Source organism: Saimiri boliviensis, chromosome 3 (genome assembly GCF_048565385.1).
Source record: "Saimiri boliviensis isolate mSaiBol1 chromosome 3, mSaiBol1.pri, whole genome shotgun sequence".
NCBI classification, from domain to species: Eukaryota; Metazoa; Chordata; class Mammalia; order Primates; family Cebidae; genus Saimiri; species Saimiri boliviensis.
Genome location: NC_133451.1, coordinates 56,462,828 through 56,477,182, shown reverse-complemented (window position 1 = coordinate 56,477,182; position 14,355 = coordinate 56,462,828). Strand labels below are relative to the sequence as shown.

The 14,355-nt window shown below is 34.6% G+C and overlaps 1 protein-coding gene across 32 annotated transcripts in view; it reads right to left on the bottom strand.

Moving 5' to 3' along the window:
- Window positions 1-14,355, bottom strand: part of ADGRL3 (adhesion G protein-coupled receptor L3) — an 846,433-nt gene that overhangs the window by 709,467 nt on the left and 122,611 nt on the right. Inside the window, exon 1 of one of the 32 annotated variants that reach the window (XM_074396179.1) lies at window positions 247-2,815. The exons of the other annotated variants lie outside the window; for them this stretch is intronic. The gene's annotated coding sequence lies outside the window, so the exon portion shown is untranslated. Of the gene's footprint in view, window positions 1-246; window positions 2,816-14,355 lie in introns of those variants that run through there. 32 annotated transcript variants of the gene reach the window in all.

The window sequence follows — 14,355 nt, the reverse complement described above, 5'->3', positions numbered from 1 at the left end:
AGATATCATGAAGCTTTGCATTCAAAACCCAGTCGTAATGGAGTGCCACAGTAGAATGGGTACAGTGAATGTAACCACCATGAATGTTGGCAGATTATTATACAAAGGGCAGTTATCCCACAGAGAGGGCTGGCAGGTTGACAGAGGACCAACAAACGAATAAACTGAAAGGCATAATGAGACCCATTTCCACCCTCACACCACCCTACCCCTCACACGCTGAGGAAAACAAGCCACCAAACTAACCTGTAACCTCCATGCTCTTGACTTTGCTTTGCTTTTTAAAGAGGAAAAGCCCAAACAGATAGACCTTCTCAAGACAGTACAGTACTCCTCAGAAAGTGAAAGTTTCACAAAGGAGCAAAGACTTAGCTTCACAGACCTTCCAGGACTGCACGGACTCCCACAACATAGGAAGGTATTTTCAATCCGTATGGAGCATGGATAACAACCAAATCATTGCTCAGGTCCAGATCAGTTATGAAATGAAAAAGAAAAACAGCCAGCCACCCCAATCCATTTTCCCACAAGAGAATTTTTTGAGAGGTTTCAGGGGAAGCTGATTGGATTTGACTGACAACTTGAAAATAGGGATATGTACAGTCTGTGTAGTCTCCCACTGATCTGAATATAATTTACAGCATTTTTAAAGCAATTTTGGTATTTTATATGATTCATTTTATATGCAATAAATAAGTACAGATAGAATATATCTGATAGAGTCTTTGTTCTCTATCCAACACCTTTTCTATATATATAAGACTTCCTTGGTTTTCTCACTATCAATGTTTATAATAAATAAAACTCAAATTATCAATGAAATGAATTTTTTTAAATTATGAGATCACAGCTTCAAATAGGCATAAACACTACTTAAATGAAAACCTCTTTTCTCCTACAAGACAATGATACACTGGGTTGCAACATAAAAGTCACTTAAGCGTTTAAAGAAAAGAGTTTATAGGAAAAAATATTTCTCAAAACCCTGAAAATTAGGAACTGCATTTAGATGCAGCTCTTTTCACACAAATACACCAAATTTGTCTTTCCACTTCACCACATGAATTGTCCTAGAGATACATAAACTGCAGGTACCCTGATATATATTTGAACATTTATTCCTATTTCCTCAAATCATCAGCCAATCTTTGCCCTGACAGCTATGACTGTCAAATCTCTTCCTTTTTGTGCTAGCTAAATTGCTCTAAGTTAAAAAGAAACTGACATTCTACTCTTAAAAAATGAAGCTTTTGACATTTCAGGATGTTAATAGATGGATAAACTGTATAACAGGAACATCAGTCCTGAAAGAGAATTTGACCTGAATAGCCACGCACTGCACTCATGCATTTATAATCGTGCTAGCAAATGAATGAGAAAAGATGAAGTGGAACCATTTTTCAAGAGGCATGCTGTGATTTCTCATTACAGGGATAATCTTAAACAGTAATGATATTTCTTTAAAAACTGAATAATCTTAAGAGTAAAACAGAATGAAATCTATGCTTTAAATCCAGGTTTTCTAGGTATCCCCCATGTAAGTAATACAAGCACATTCTCATAACCCCAGAAACGAATTCTCCTTAAAAATGAGGATTGTTTACATTTCTTTTCTTCAAACAAAAAAATAGAAAACTAGCTATTCACTGGACATTTTATTAGTTTCTAATAAACCAGTTCTATTATTTTAAGCAACCTCTTCCAAGAAAAAACAGAAATCATTCTGTTTTTTTTTTTGTTGTTGATAAAAACAATTCATTTGTAAGCAAGTTTTTAGAAGAGTTATGAATTCACTTCATATGGATTATAGTTATTCTTTCGTTTCATGAGGAAGCAGATATTTTACCTTCAACATAAATTTTGGTAAAACTTTATTCAATGTCATGGTAGGATACAACTGAAGACTAGATGTTATCCCCATTTAAGCTATTAGGATGACAGATCTCTTCCTAAATCCAATTTGATGAATAGAAAAATCCCACCAAAGCTGTCTCACATATATAACTCAATTGAATTTGAAAAAGACATATTTTATAGTCTTGCCTAGTTAAGTCTTTTAAAAATATATATTATATAATTTTTTTTCAGGTTTTATGTTCCTAACCCAAAAAAGATATCAACATTATAAAACCCAATTGGAAACATATCTGCAAAAGTTTTCCAGCATCCTAAAGTATGGCTAGAGAAATATTACTTTGAAGACACATTTTCTATACCTGTGGGAACTTATCAGAGTTCGTATCAGCAAAGGAAGGTTTCCCCAGACAACACTTAGCCATTGTTTTCTTTTGATAGTCATCACTCTGGATCCTTCTTTACATTTAAAATTCTTCCTTTCATTTTCATTTCCTATTAAATATACCCTTTAAACTTTGCTAAAGGTAACTAATATCTCTCCTCCACAACACAGAATTTGAGTTTCTTTATAGGGTTCACCAGATGGAGGGGAGCAAGTTACAAAAAGTTCCCAGGATAGATCCTCATACCAAGTACCCTAGTAAATCTCTTTTAACCCTTGGATAGAGGGGAAAAATATTATAATTAATGCATACTATGAAAAACATTTTTTTTAATTTTGGCTGGGCATGGTCGTTCATGCCTATAATCCCACACTCTGGAAGGCCAAGGTGGAGCGATCACATGAGGCCAGGAGTTCAAGAACAGCCTAGCCAATGTGCCAAAACCCCGTCTTTACTAAAAATGCAAAAAGTAACCAAGTGTAGTGGTACACATCTGTAATCTCAGCTATTCAGGGGCACCAAGGCATGGACTTGCTTGGACTGGGGAAGCAGAGGTTGCAGTGAGCCAAGATCAAATCACTGCACTTCAGCCTGGGCAGCAGAATGAGACTGTCACAAAAAAAAAAAAAAAAAAAAAAAAAAAAAAAATTGCAGGCAAGGCACAGTGGCTGATGCCTATAATTCCAGCACTTTGGGAAGCGAAAGCAAAAAGATCACTTGAGTCCAGGAGTTTGAGAGCAACCTGAGCAACATTGTGAGACACCCTCTCTACAAAATAAATAAATAAATAAATTGTGGGACATGGTGGCACATGCCTGGAGTCTCAGCTACTACAGAGGCTAAGGCAGGAGGATAGCTTGAGGCCAGCAGCTCAAGGCTCAATCAAGGCTACAGTAAGCCATGATTGTGCCCTGCATTCCAGCCTGGGCAACAGAGTGAGATCCTGTCAAAAAAAAACCTGCAAATGAAATTTTATTATATTAATATAAAGGGTGTTTTGGTAATACTAAGATTAAGAAATGCTATAAAATTAAAAATTTAAATTTGAACAACATGTGCAGAATAAATACAACACTATATAAATGATACACCACACTTGAATTAAAGTGGCTTTTAATTTAGCACATTCTTAGGATATTATATTACTGCATATATTTTGTGATATGTTACATGTACACTGAACAATAGAACACTAAATAATACAGAATCTCATTAGTTTATAAAAATTCTAGCATTCCAACAATGTCCCCTGAGTCATTATGGCTCTTTGTTGTAAAACCTTATATAATATAGCTATTTTATAATGAAGATATTAGTTTTATCAGCAATGCCAGCATTATTTCCAACAGAATTAAAATCTTCCAGTGTATTTTTTCATTTGCTTTACAAAGAGTTCAAAGAAAATAAATTTTTTTCTTTCTTTTTTTTATGTTAAGATTTTTAGCTTACACACCCTGAAGAAAATAATTTTTTAACAAGTATTTTTATGTGCTTACAACTTAAACTAAAAAAAAAAGCCATTTTTATCTGTAGTTTATTGGTAAGGAGACAGCTTTTTAAGTTAGGACAGGCATACACACATTCCCTCATTTCCCTGAAACAGAGGAAATAAATCTCATAATTATACTTCTCTGTAATGTATAGTATTTATCACATGGGTGAGAAGTCCACCCATTAATGGAATACAGATCTTTTCACCATGCCTTCACCATGCCAGTAACCCAATCTTCAGAACCTTCAGAGACAGTAAATTCCTTAACCTTGGCCTAACATATCAGTGTATTTTTTTTCAAGACAGAATATTCAAGCTTGAGATGACAGCTTTATTTTCACTGACGTTCAGTTTCTACACATTTTTTCAATTAAAATTAATTGTACAAGAAGAATACAAGACATGCTATTTAGAAACAGAATTATGAAATACTTTTATTTTCCTCAATCCCATATATAAGTAGATATATTTATTTATAAGCTAAAAGCAAATTCAAATAGCTATATGTACACCAAACAGCACAACACTAAATAAAACATAATCCCAATTGTTCATAAGAATTCAAAATGTCCAGAGCTCCAGTTGTGTCCCCTGAGTCATTATGGCTCTCTGTGGTAAAGCCTTATATAACATAGCTATTTTATACGAAAGATATTACACAGTATATAATATATGTGTGTGTGTGTGTGTGTGTGTGTGTGTGTGTGTATATATATGAGTTTGCTAAATATATATTTCCCATTATAATATATATGATATACATACATATACACATGCTATATATATCATAATAGGAAAGAACACTACTCTAATTTAAATGATTTTGTTTTTTTGGTCTTTCAACCTCTAACCCTTTACTTACCTGAACTAATCTTTCCATTGTCCATTTTGATCACTAGCATTGACCAGAAAAATCCTTGTATTTGACAGAAACATTAAAATCTTAATTATCAATGAAACATCAACTCACTTTCCTTATTGTACTAGTATTTTAGAGAAAAAGACAAATCATAAGAAAACACATTGAAATTATTATTATTAAAATACTGTTACTAGTGTCAGTCCTGGACTCAGGAGACATATAACCTAAAATTATCATTACAAACTTCACATTACAAAAAATGATCCTCAGGCATTATAAACCTATATCAAAGAATATGTATCATTTTTATTGCATCCTCCTTACAAATAAATGTGCTAAAACATTTTAGGAATATTTGTAATAGAACTGAAAATGGAAGTAACTTGTTTACACTTTATAAATTTCAAGCTCCCTTCACTCAGAACACTTAACTATCCAAGAAATCAATTTCTGAATGATTTCTTATACATTTGAATATCAAGAATTTGCATTCTTAATAGTAACACAGGCCCACTAAGGCTTTTCTTTTCAAAATTTTGTCAGGACATAGCTTGTTTTTAAGTCAATCTGTGATGGTAGTACAAAATGTAAATAGAAGTCACTAATCGATCCCCAAAAGTTCTCTCTTATTCATAGGTATTAATTCTTGTTCCTAATTTTTCTTTCAAGTTATATGTGATTACCTCCTACATTTGACAAAATTGAGTATGTAAAGCCAATAATTTAAAAATTTTTTGGAATGACACCTTTGGAGAAAGTAAATTTTAACAAAAAGCTAGCCTTTAAGCCACCTGTCCACTCCTATAGAAGAGTGACTGTAGCCACTTTTCTCATTATTAGTATAATTAAAGGGTTTCAGAATTTGTGCTCTTATTTCCTAAAACGTGGATATGTATTAAACTGGCTTACATGATTATGGATGCCAAAAGTTCCCATAATCTTCTGCTTTACGCAAGCTGGAGAACTGAGGAAGCTGCAGATACAGTTTCAGTCTAAACCCAAAGGCCTGAGAACCAGGAGATCCAACGTCTGACAGGAGAAGATGGATGTCCCAAGCTAAAGAGAGATAATTTGCCCTTCATCTACCTTTTTATTCTATTTGAGCTCTCAAGGAAATTGGATCATGCTCACCCACACTGCTGAGGGCAATCTTCTTGACTCAGTCTATCAATTCAAATGCTAATCTCTTCTGGAGATATCCTCTCATACACACCTAGAGATAATGTTTGTATCAGCTATCTGTGCATCCCATATCCAAGTCAAGTAAATATATAAAATTAACCATCAATCATATTTGCCAAATTATACATTTCTCCTTAAAATTTGGAAATAAAAAAGAAAATGTCCATCAGTCTTAAATTGTGAGGTCATGCAGGAGTGGAGCAGGCATTTTCCAGCATATGCACAATGCAAAAATAACCAGGAATCTTACTAAAAAGACAGTCAGACAGATACCAAAGAGGAGCTAAGCCGAAAGAACGTGCCAAAGTGATTGCCATTTACTTCCTGATTCCAGGCCCTCAAGTAGGCTCAATTTCATGGCTTAGCCTTAGGTTCTCTGAGGTGTGTCTGTACCCTACTAACACCCCTACTTGCTCATACAACTGGAATCGTTCTTTTCTGGCACTAATCTTTGAATAAGACAGTTATTCCACAGTATTATTTATATTAAACACTTCATATGTCCACCAGCAGCAAATCAGTTAAATATCTAAATCCTATGCAATCATAAAAAGGCAACACAAAAACTGTATACTATATTTATTATCTTAGAAAATGGTGATGACATACTGTTGAGTGAAAAACAGAGTTTACAGAACATCAATTTAGTATATGTGCACAGTACAGAAAGATATCTGGAGATAGAGAAAAATTTAACAAAATTTATTTTTGCGTAGCTGCCAGGTGATTTTATTCTTTCTCTTTGTATTTTTCTGTACCGGTGGCAATATTTTAATTGAACATCTATCATTTTTTATAAATTAAAATTTTAAATTTCTACATTTAAAAATAAATTTGAAGAGAAATTTTTAAAAAAGAAAGAAAGTCGAGTGGCAACTTCAAAGGACTGACTTTTGATTTTGAACAAAGGATGGTTTGATCTCTACAGGAAGAATTACTTGGCATCACTATCTCCTTCCAAGAGCAAGTACAAGAAATAATACAATACTGTTGATTTCTTTTAAGTTTTTATTAACCAACTAAATATGTCTTTTTTTCAATTACAAATCTTGTTTTACTTTATAAAGTTACTTGAAACTACATCAGTAAGACTTGTAAGACTAGTGAAATATTTTTACTTAAATGGTAAAATTATAGCTTTTAAATACGCATCCTTTCATCTAGCTGCTCAGGAGGAAGAGGGAAAAAATCAACAAACACCAGACCTTCATGTCTGCTCAATTTAGCTCTTTTTGTTGAGCAACTAATTCCTATGACATACATCCAAAGCATACAAATTTCAGGCCACTTGACAGTCCTTTCAACTAGGTCAGTCCTAACAGAGAGAGTAATCAAGTCTCCCATGATGAATTTCATTCACACAGCAGACCTGATTACAGAGCAGATCGAATCACTGCACACTATTGACTGGAGATCAATTTTCAGCTTGAGGGACTATGTGCACAACAAGGCAGGCACAGGAATAGGAGAATTCAATAAATAAACCAAGCCAAATGAGACCCTCTTAGTATAAAAAGAGGCCAATTGTATCATCTAACATTCCTAATATATTATTCTAGAAAATACTCTACTTTGAAAATTAAATAACTTGAAATATGCAAGTAAAGTTTTATCTGAAGCTTCTTTGGACCTGTTTGATATAGCTAAAATTAATGGTTATTAAAAGTTAAACTAAACAAATAAATATGTTTAAAAATCTATACTTGCAGCTATTTTCTCTTGTAATAGGTAGAAGTCTCTTTGTCATATTTTATATACTATAGAAACATCCTCTATAAAAATGCCTTAAGTCAGAGCTGTGTTTCTGCCTTTTCCTTTCATTTCAAGGAAGACATCCTTTAACATACAATGAAATCACTGGCATATGCCTTACAAGTTTTGCCTATGAATATAACCAATCACTGGGAAAGCATCACTGGTTCCTATCATCTCTGAAATAAATGTCAAAATGCTTCTGCACTCTGTATCATCCAGAACCCTAAAAGCTTTCCATGTTACTCAAGCCTATCCACTCAATAGATTAGGATTTAAAATTAAAATTAACTCACCCGAATTCTACATTGGTGTCTCCACAGATTTTAGTTTACTAGGCACAGTCATAATGTACGTCTGTTTTCCTAGAGTCATTGTCCCATTTTCCCTGTTAGAGGCAACCCAGTTTGGAATACATATTAAAGGCTCTTCCTACTGGTAAATATATGCAAATTTTGCCAATCCAAAAGAAACAAGTCAGAAAAAAAAAAAAAAAAATCCTCCCCTAACTCATGCTACATTGCACACTACCATTTTACTGCATGCCTTCCCACTGCCAATTTCTTGAAATAATTTTTGACAGTCTTAATAGCAATTTCCATTTCTTCATTTTCCATTCATGCCTCAATATTTCAGAGCCCAAGTCCTATTTCTTTAAAACTACCGAACATCATCATGGATTAATAATTAAATTGCCTTTTCTCCATTTATATGCCTATAATACTATGGAACATTAAATATTTGATCACCTCATTTTAAAACTGTTTCTTCCTTGTCTATCATTTCTACAATCTCTTCCTAACTCTTCAAATTCTCTTTGCCATTCTCTTTAGTTGTATAACTTCTCCAAACATTTCACTTCTTATTCTACTTTTTTTTTAGTGATCTACTCCAGTCCTAGAGTTTCAATTGCCACCTCTATGCTCATGACTCGAAAATGGATCCTTTGAATTGACTGTTTCCCCTACCATAAACTTTAAATTTTAATCTGATACAATTATGACAATACTTCTTTATGGCATACAGAGGCACTTTGAACTCACCAAGTCTAAACTAGTTTTCATTATTCTTAAGTGTATATGTGTAATTTATCTCCAATTCCAGTACTTCATTTTTCCATTTTAGAGAGTTCTAAAATGAAAAAAGGAAACAGGTAGGAGCATACTTTACAGGAAATATCTATTTACCCTAAAGAGAAAAATTAAAAAAAAAATAAAAACTGAGTAGAACTCAATGTATAGCTTATACTAGATAGAATGCCTTTGAAGCTCTGGATGTACATAAATTAAAAATAAGGACAATAGGGAAAAAGAAGGAAGCTCTGAGAATACATTTAACCTAAGGCATTATATTTGTGAATCCATCAGGTGCTCTCACATTGCGCCTTAGTGGTTTCTTTTGAGAATCATAGCAAGGAGTAAAAAAACTCAAAAGCGAAGCAAAGTATCTCTGCCTTGTTTGAAGTAAAATATATAGTTTGGTTGACTGAACACCACTATTTCCAATATTAAAAGGTGGAGTATTAGGTTTGTGCTTTTATAACTAATCACATAACCCTGTATCAAATAAATAGTTTTAAACTGTCTAAGTATATATTTATACTGTGGACCATAATAACTCTATTTTAGCATCAATGATAGCCGAGAAACTACTCAAGCATTAGGGGGTACATTTTTAGCACAGCAAGAGCGGATTTAGCTGAGAGATTCCCATTAATGTCAATAAGAGATGCATGGTTCCATTTTAACACATACTGGGTTGAAAACTTACCCCAAAGCATTTGAGCAATAGCTTCCCAAAAGAAGGAAATTTTAAAATTTCCAACATATATTTAGGTTTTTCAGGATAATTACCCATTAGCCATTCTTAATTTTTTGTTTTTCTAATTACACACACACACACACACACACACACACACACACTTGCACACACACACATATATTATCTGGCATAACTGGCTAGCTGGAGATCAACAATACTGCAAAAAGAAATCACAATTAAAATTAAATTCTTGTAAATAAAATATATCTAGTAAAAATTCATGGATTTTGTCACACTAAATGAACAATTGTAGCTACTATTAGAGGTAATATTAGCGTGTTACCTAATTTTGATTTATATAAGTTTTAATAGTTAAAAGAAAAACATTCAAAATAGTTATGATTATAAACATTTTCTATGTTGAAACATCTAATAAAACATAGAAACTGGTCAGGAATTTCCTTCTGTGTCTCTTGAAACTTTGCAAGAATGTGAATGTATGTCTAGATATTTAGGCCATAGAGGAAAAAAACTGGCTAATTCATCTTCTTATACCCTACACCCAGCAAATAGTAAGTACTCAAGAAATGCTTATTGAAAGCTTGTGTACATTTATGGCATGTATGCATTAACAGCATACATATATACGCTGAACATCTCACTCAAGGGAATGAGTAACAGAAAATCCAAGAGGTCAGATTTTATTTAAGAGCATAGGTGTTGGAATCAAACACACCTGAGTTCCCATCTTAGCTGAGGGTCCTCATTCTTCACCTGTGCAATCATGGGCAAATAACTCTCCAGGTTCCAGTTTCTCTGTCGTCATATTTCTAAATATGCTATCTGGAAGTTGAAGTTACACTTTTGAATATAGTAGGTTCTAATATTCTCAGAGAGACACAATTCTCTTCAACATGTAAGTAATCATGACTTTTTAGTCACTTAATGAATCTCCTCTCTATTTCACAGCAAGTTACTTACTACCTTTCTTTCAAATGATAGTAATTTGATTATTTTATTAAACATATTTTACTATTTTATATTTTTCATAACAAAAGAATAGTATCATAAAATCAACAGAAAAGCTAACAAAGACTTAGCATGTTAGCAAAAAAATAAATATATCTAGACTACAGGATGCACAGGGGCAGAACTTTTTATCTTCTGTTAACCTGTCCCTCAACACCTAGAATTATAGAACATGCTCAATAAGTATCTGCTAAATGAAAAAGAGAAAAAGAAAGAGCCCGTTAAACAAATGAGAGTTTGCACTCAACCTTCAAAGTTTTCTATTGAGCTACTGAGAAAGTTCTTTCCACTTGCTCATATTTCAAAGTACTACTGCATTAATATATGAGCATATGTTAGTATAAATACTGCATTATAACATAAATAAAACTGTCACTAAAAATCGGTTATAAGTAATCTACATGTAGTTATTTATTTATTTTATTTTATTTTTTTAGATGGAGTCTTGCTCTGTCACTAGGCTGTAGTACAGTGGCACAATCTTGGCTTACTACAATCTCTGCCTCCCGGGTTCAAGCAATTCCCTGGCATCACTCTCCTGAGTAGCTGGGACTACAGGCATGCACCAGCATACCCAGCTAATTTTTTTGTATTTTAGTAGAGAAGGAGTTTCACCATGTTGGCTGGGATGGTCTCGATCTCCTGATTTCATGATCCACCCACTTCAGCCTCCCAAAGTGCTAGGATTGCAGGCGTGAGCCACTGTGCCTGGCCTACATACTATTTTTAAGCAATGCATTCAGTGAAGCAATCTGTAAAGCCATATTCTGTAAAACCATATTCCAAATGGTAATAAGAATATTATTTGGTGCTTTAATAATTTAAAATTCTATTTAATATAATGAGATAATGAATTATATTATGCAGATGATTAGTGAAAATTTAGTTTCTTTCCATGTTAATAGTAAGTACTATATTCACAATATTTGTCATAAACAGAAATAGTAAGAACCAAGATAAAACACCAAAAAGTTTCGTATATGGTTATTGCTGTCAAGAAGTCTTAAATCTAAAAATTACACAAAAAGTGTTCAGAAAATATTTTCAAAATCAATGTAAGATATAATATTTTTGCTGCTTTCTATTTGCTTGTTGAGCAGAAAGGTTCTAATAAGTACAATATTGGGGAGATTACTCTTCACTTTCAACAATAAAAATCGCAAAAACAAACCTATGCCTGAAGTCAATTTTATAATGTAATGTGATTTTGCTTTTGATTATCGAATCTGAACATAATACATTTAAGTATAAGGCTATTTAGTATTCTTAGAAATAATCAAAACTACCTTACTATATACCATATCTTCTCAAACTCATGTCACTTCCTTAAAATCAGGAGTACAGCAGGAAAAATCAAGCTGTCATTCAAGCATTCTTTTTTTTTTAACATGCTTATTAACCTTTTTGGTAATGCTTTATTTATTTCCATTTCCAGGTATATGTTCCTCAAATGTAAAATATATTTGATTTAGTAGATACATATGTGTATACAGAAAATGTCACTATGCCTCTAGATTGCAAGATAACTTAAAACAAAAAAAGTGGGTGATATCATTTGGCTCTGTGTCTCCACCCAAATCTCATCTTGTAGCTCCTATTATTCCCAGGTGTTGTGGGAGGAACACAGTGAGAGATGACTGAATCATGAGGACAGTGTTCTCGTGATAGTGAACGGATCTCATGAGATCTGATGGTTTTAAAACAGGAGTTTCTCTGCAAAGGCTCTCTCTTTGCCTGCTGCCATCCATGTAGGATGTGACCTGCTCCTCCTTGCCTTCTGCCATGATCATAGACCTCCCCTGCCAAGTGAAACTGTAAGTCCAATAAACCTCTTTCTTCTGTAAATTGCCCAGTCTTGAGTATGTCTTTATCAGCAGTGTGAAAAGAGACTATACAGTAAAATGGTACCAGGAGTGGGGCATTGCTGTAAAGATACCTGAAAATGTGGAAGCAACTTTGGAACTAGGTAACAGGCAGAGACTGGAAAACAGTGTGGAAGGCTCAGAAGAAGAAAGGAAAATGTAGGAAAGCTTGGAACTTCCTAGTGACTTGTTAAATGGCTTTGGCAAAATTGCTGTTAGTGATATGAACAATAAGGTCCAGGCTGAGATGGTCTCAGATGGAGATGAGGAACTTGGGAACTCGACCCAAGGTGACTCTTGTTTTGTTTTACAAAGAGACAAAGAGACTGCCTAGATTTTGCCCCTGCCCTAGAGATTTGTGGAACTTTGAATTTGAGAGAGATTATTTAGGGTATCTGGAGGAAGAAATTTCTAAGAAGCAAAGCATTCAAGAGGTGACCTGGGTGCTGTTAAAGGCACTCAGTTTCAAAAGGGTAGCAGAGCATAAAAGTTTGGAAAATCTGCAGCCTGACAATGCAATAGAAATAAAAAATCCCATTTTTTGAGGAGGAATTCAAGCCTTCTGCTGAAATTACCATGCGTTAATGAGGAGCCAAATATTATTCACCAAGACAATGGGGAAAATGTCTTCAGGGTACATCAAAGACTTTTGCAGCAGCTCCTCCCATCACAGCCCCGAAAGTCTAGGAGAAAAAAGTTGTTTTGTGGGCCAAGCCCAGGGTCGCCATGCTGCGTGCAGCCTAGGGACTTGGTGCCCTGCTTCCCAGACAGTCCAGTCATGGCTAAAAGGGGCCAAAGTAGAGCTTAGGCTGTGACTGCAGAGGGTGCAAGTCTCAAGCCTTGGCAGCTTCCATGTGGTGTTAAGCCTGTGAGAGCACCAAACAAGAATTGAGGTTTGAGAACCTCTGCCTGGATTTCAGAGGATTTATAGAAATGCCTGGATATTCAGGCAGAAGTTTGCTGTAGGAGCAGGGTCCTTATGGAGAACCTCTTCCAGGGCACTGCAGAAGGGAAATTTGGGGTGGGAGCCCTACCAGGGCACCACCTAGCGGAGCTGTGAGAAGAGGGCAACTATCCTCCAGATTCCAGAATGGTAGATAACACTGATAGCTTCTAAGCTTTGAAAATAGAGAAGGAAGCCATGAACCAAAGAATAAAGGCAGATCCTAGAAGCTGAAAAAGCAAGAAAATGGGATATTTCTCCTAGAATCTCCAGAAAAATCTCTGCCCTGAAAACATCTTGGTTTTAAGCCAATGAGAACTATTTCAGGCATCTGACTGCCAGACAAGCAAAATAATAAAGTTGAGTTGTTTTAGGTCATGAAATTTGCAGTAATTTGTTATAGCAGTGTGATAGCTAATTTTAAGCGTCAACTTGGCTAGACTATAATGATCCATTGGTTTGGCAAAACACAACTCTAGACGTTGTTGTAAAGGTATATTTTAGATGTGATAACATTTACAGTCAGTTGACCTTAAGCAAAGGAGATTAGACTTCATAACACGGGCAGGCCTTAAGAGCAGAGGTGGAGGTTTCCTAAGGGAGAAGAAATTTTGCCTCCAAGCTGCTACAGAGAAAAACTTGAGTGTACCAGCCTTCGAATTCAAGACGCAAACAATAACTCTTACCTGAATCTCCAGCCTACAGGCTTGCCTTACAGATTTTGCACTTGGGAGCGCCACAATTATGTGAGCCAATTCCTGAAAATAAACCTCTTTCTGTCTGTATTTTCTTTCTCTCCTATTAATTGTGTTTATCTAAAGAACTCTCTGACTAACACAAGTAGGAATGACACACTGATATAGTTAGTAATTTAATAATGGTTTGAGTTGCTATCAAGGATCCTTAGGTATATTTGCATATAAGAAGGTACATTAAGTCAGCTTGGACTTCCATAACAACATACACCAATTAGGTAGCTTAAACAACAGAAATTTATTTGTCACAGTTCTGGAGGCTAGGAAGTCCAAGATCAAAGTGTCAGCCAATTCATTTCTAGATGAGGGGTATCTTCCCAGCTTTCAGATGAGCCCCTTCTCACTATGTCCTTATATGGAAGAGAAAGAGAGCTCTGGGGTCTCTTCCTCTTCTTATAAAATCATTAATCCTATTGATTAGGGCCTCACTCTTACGACTTCATTTAACCATTATCACCTTCTCACGAACCCTATTTC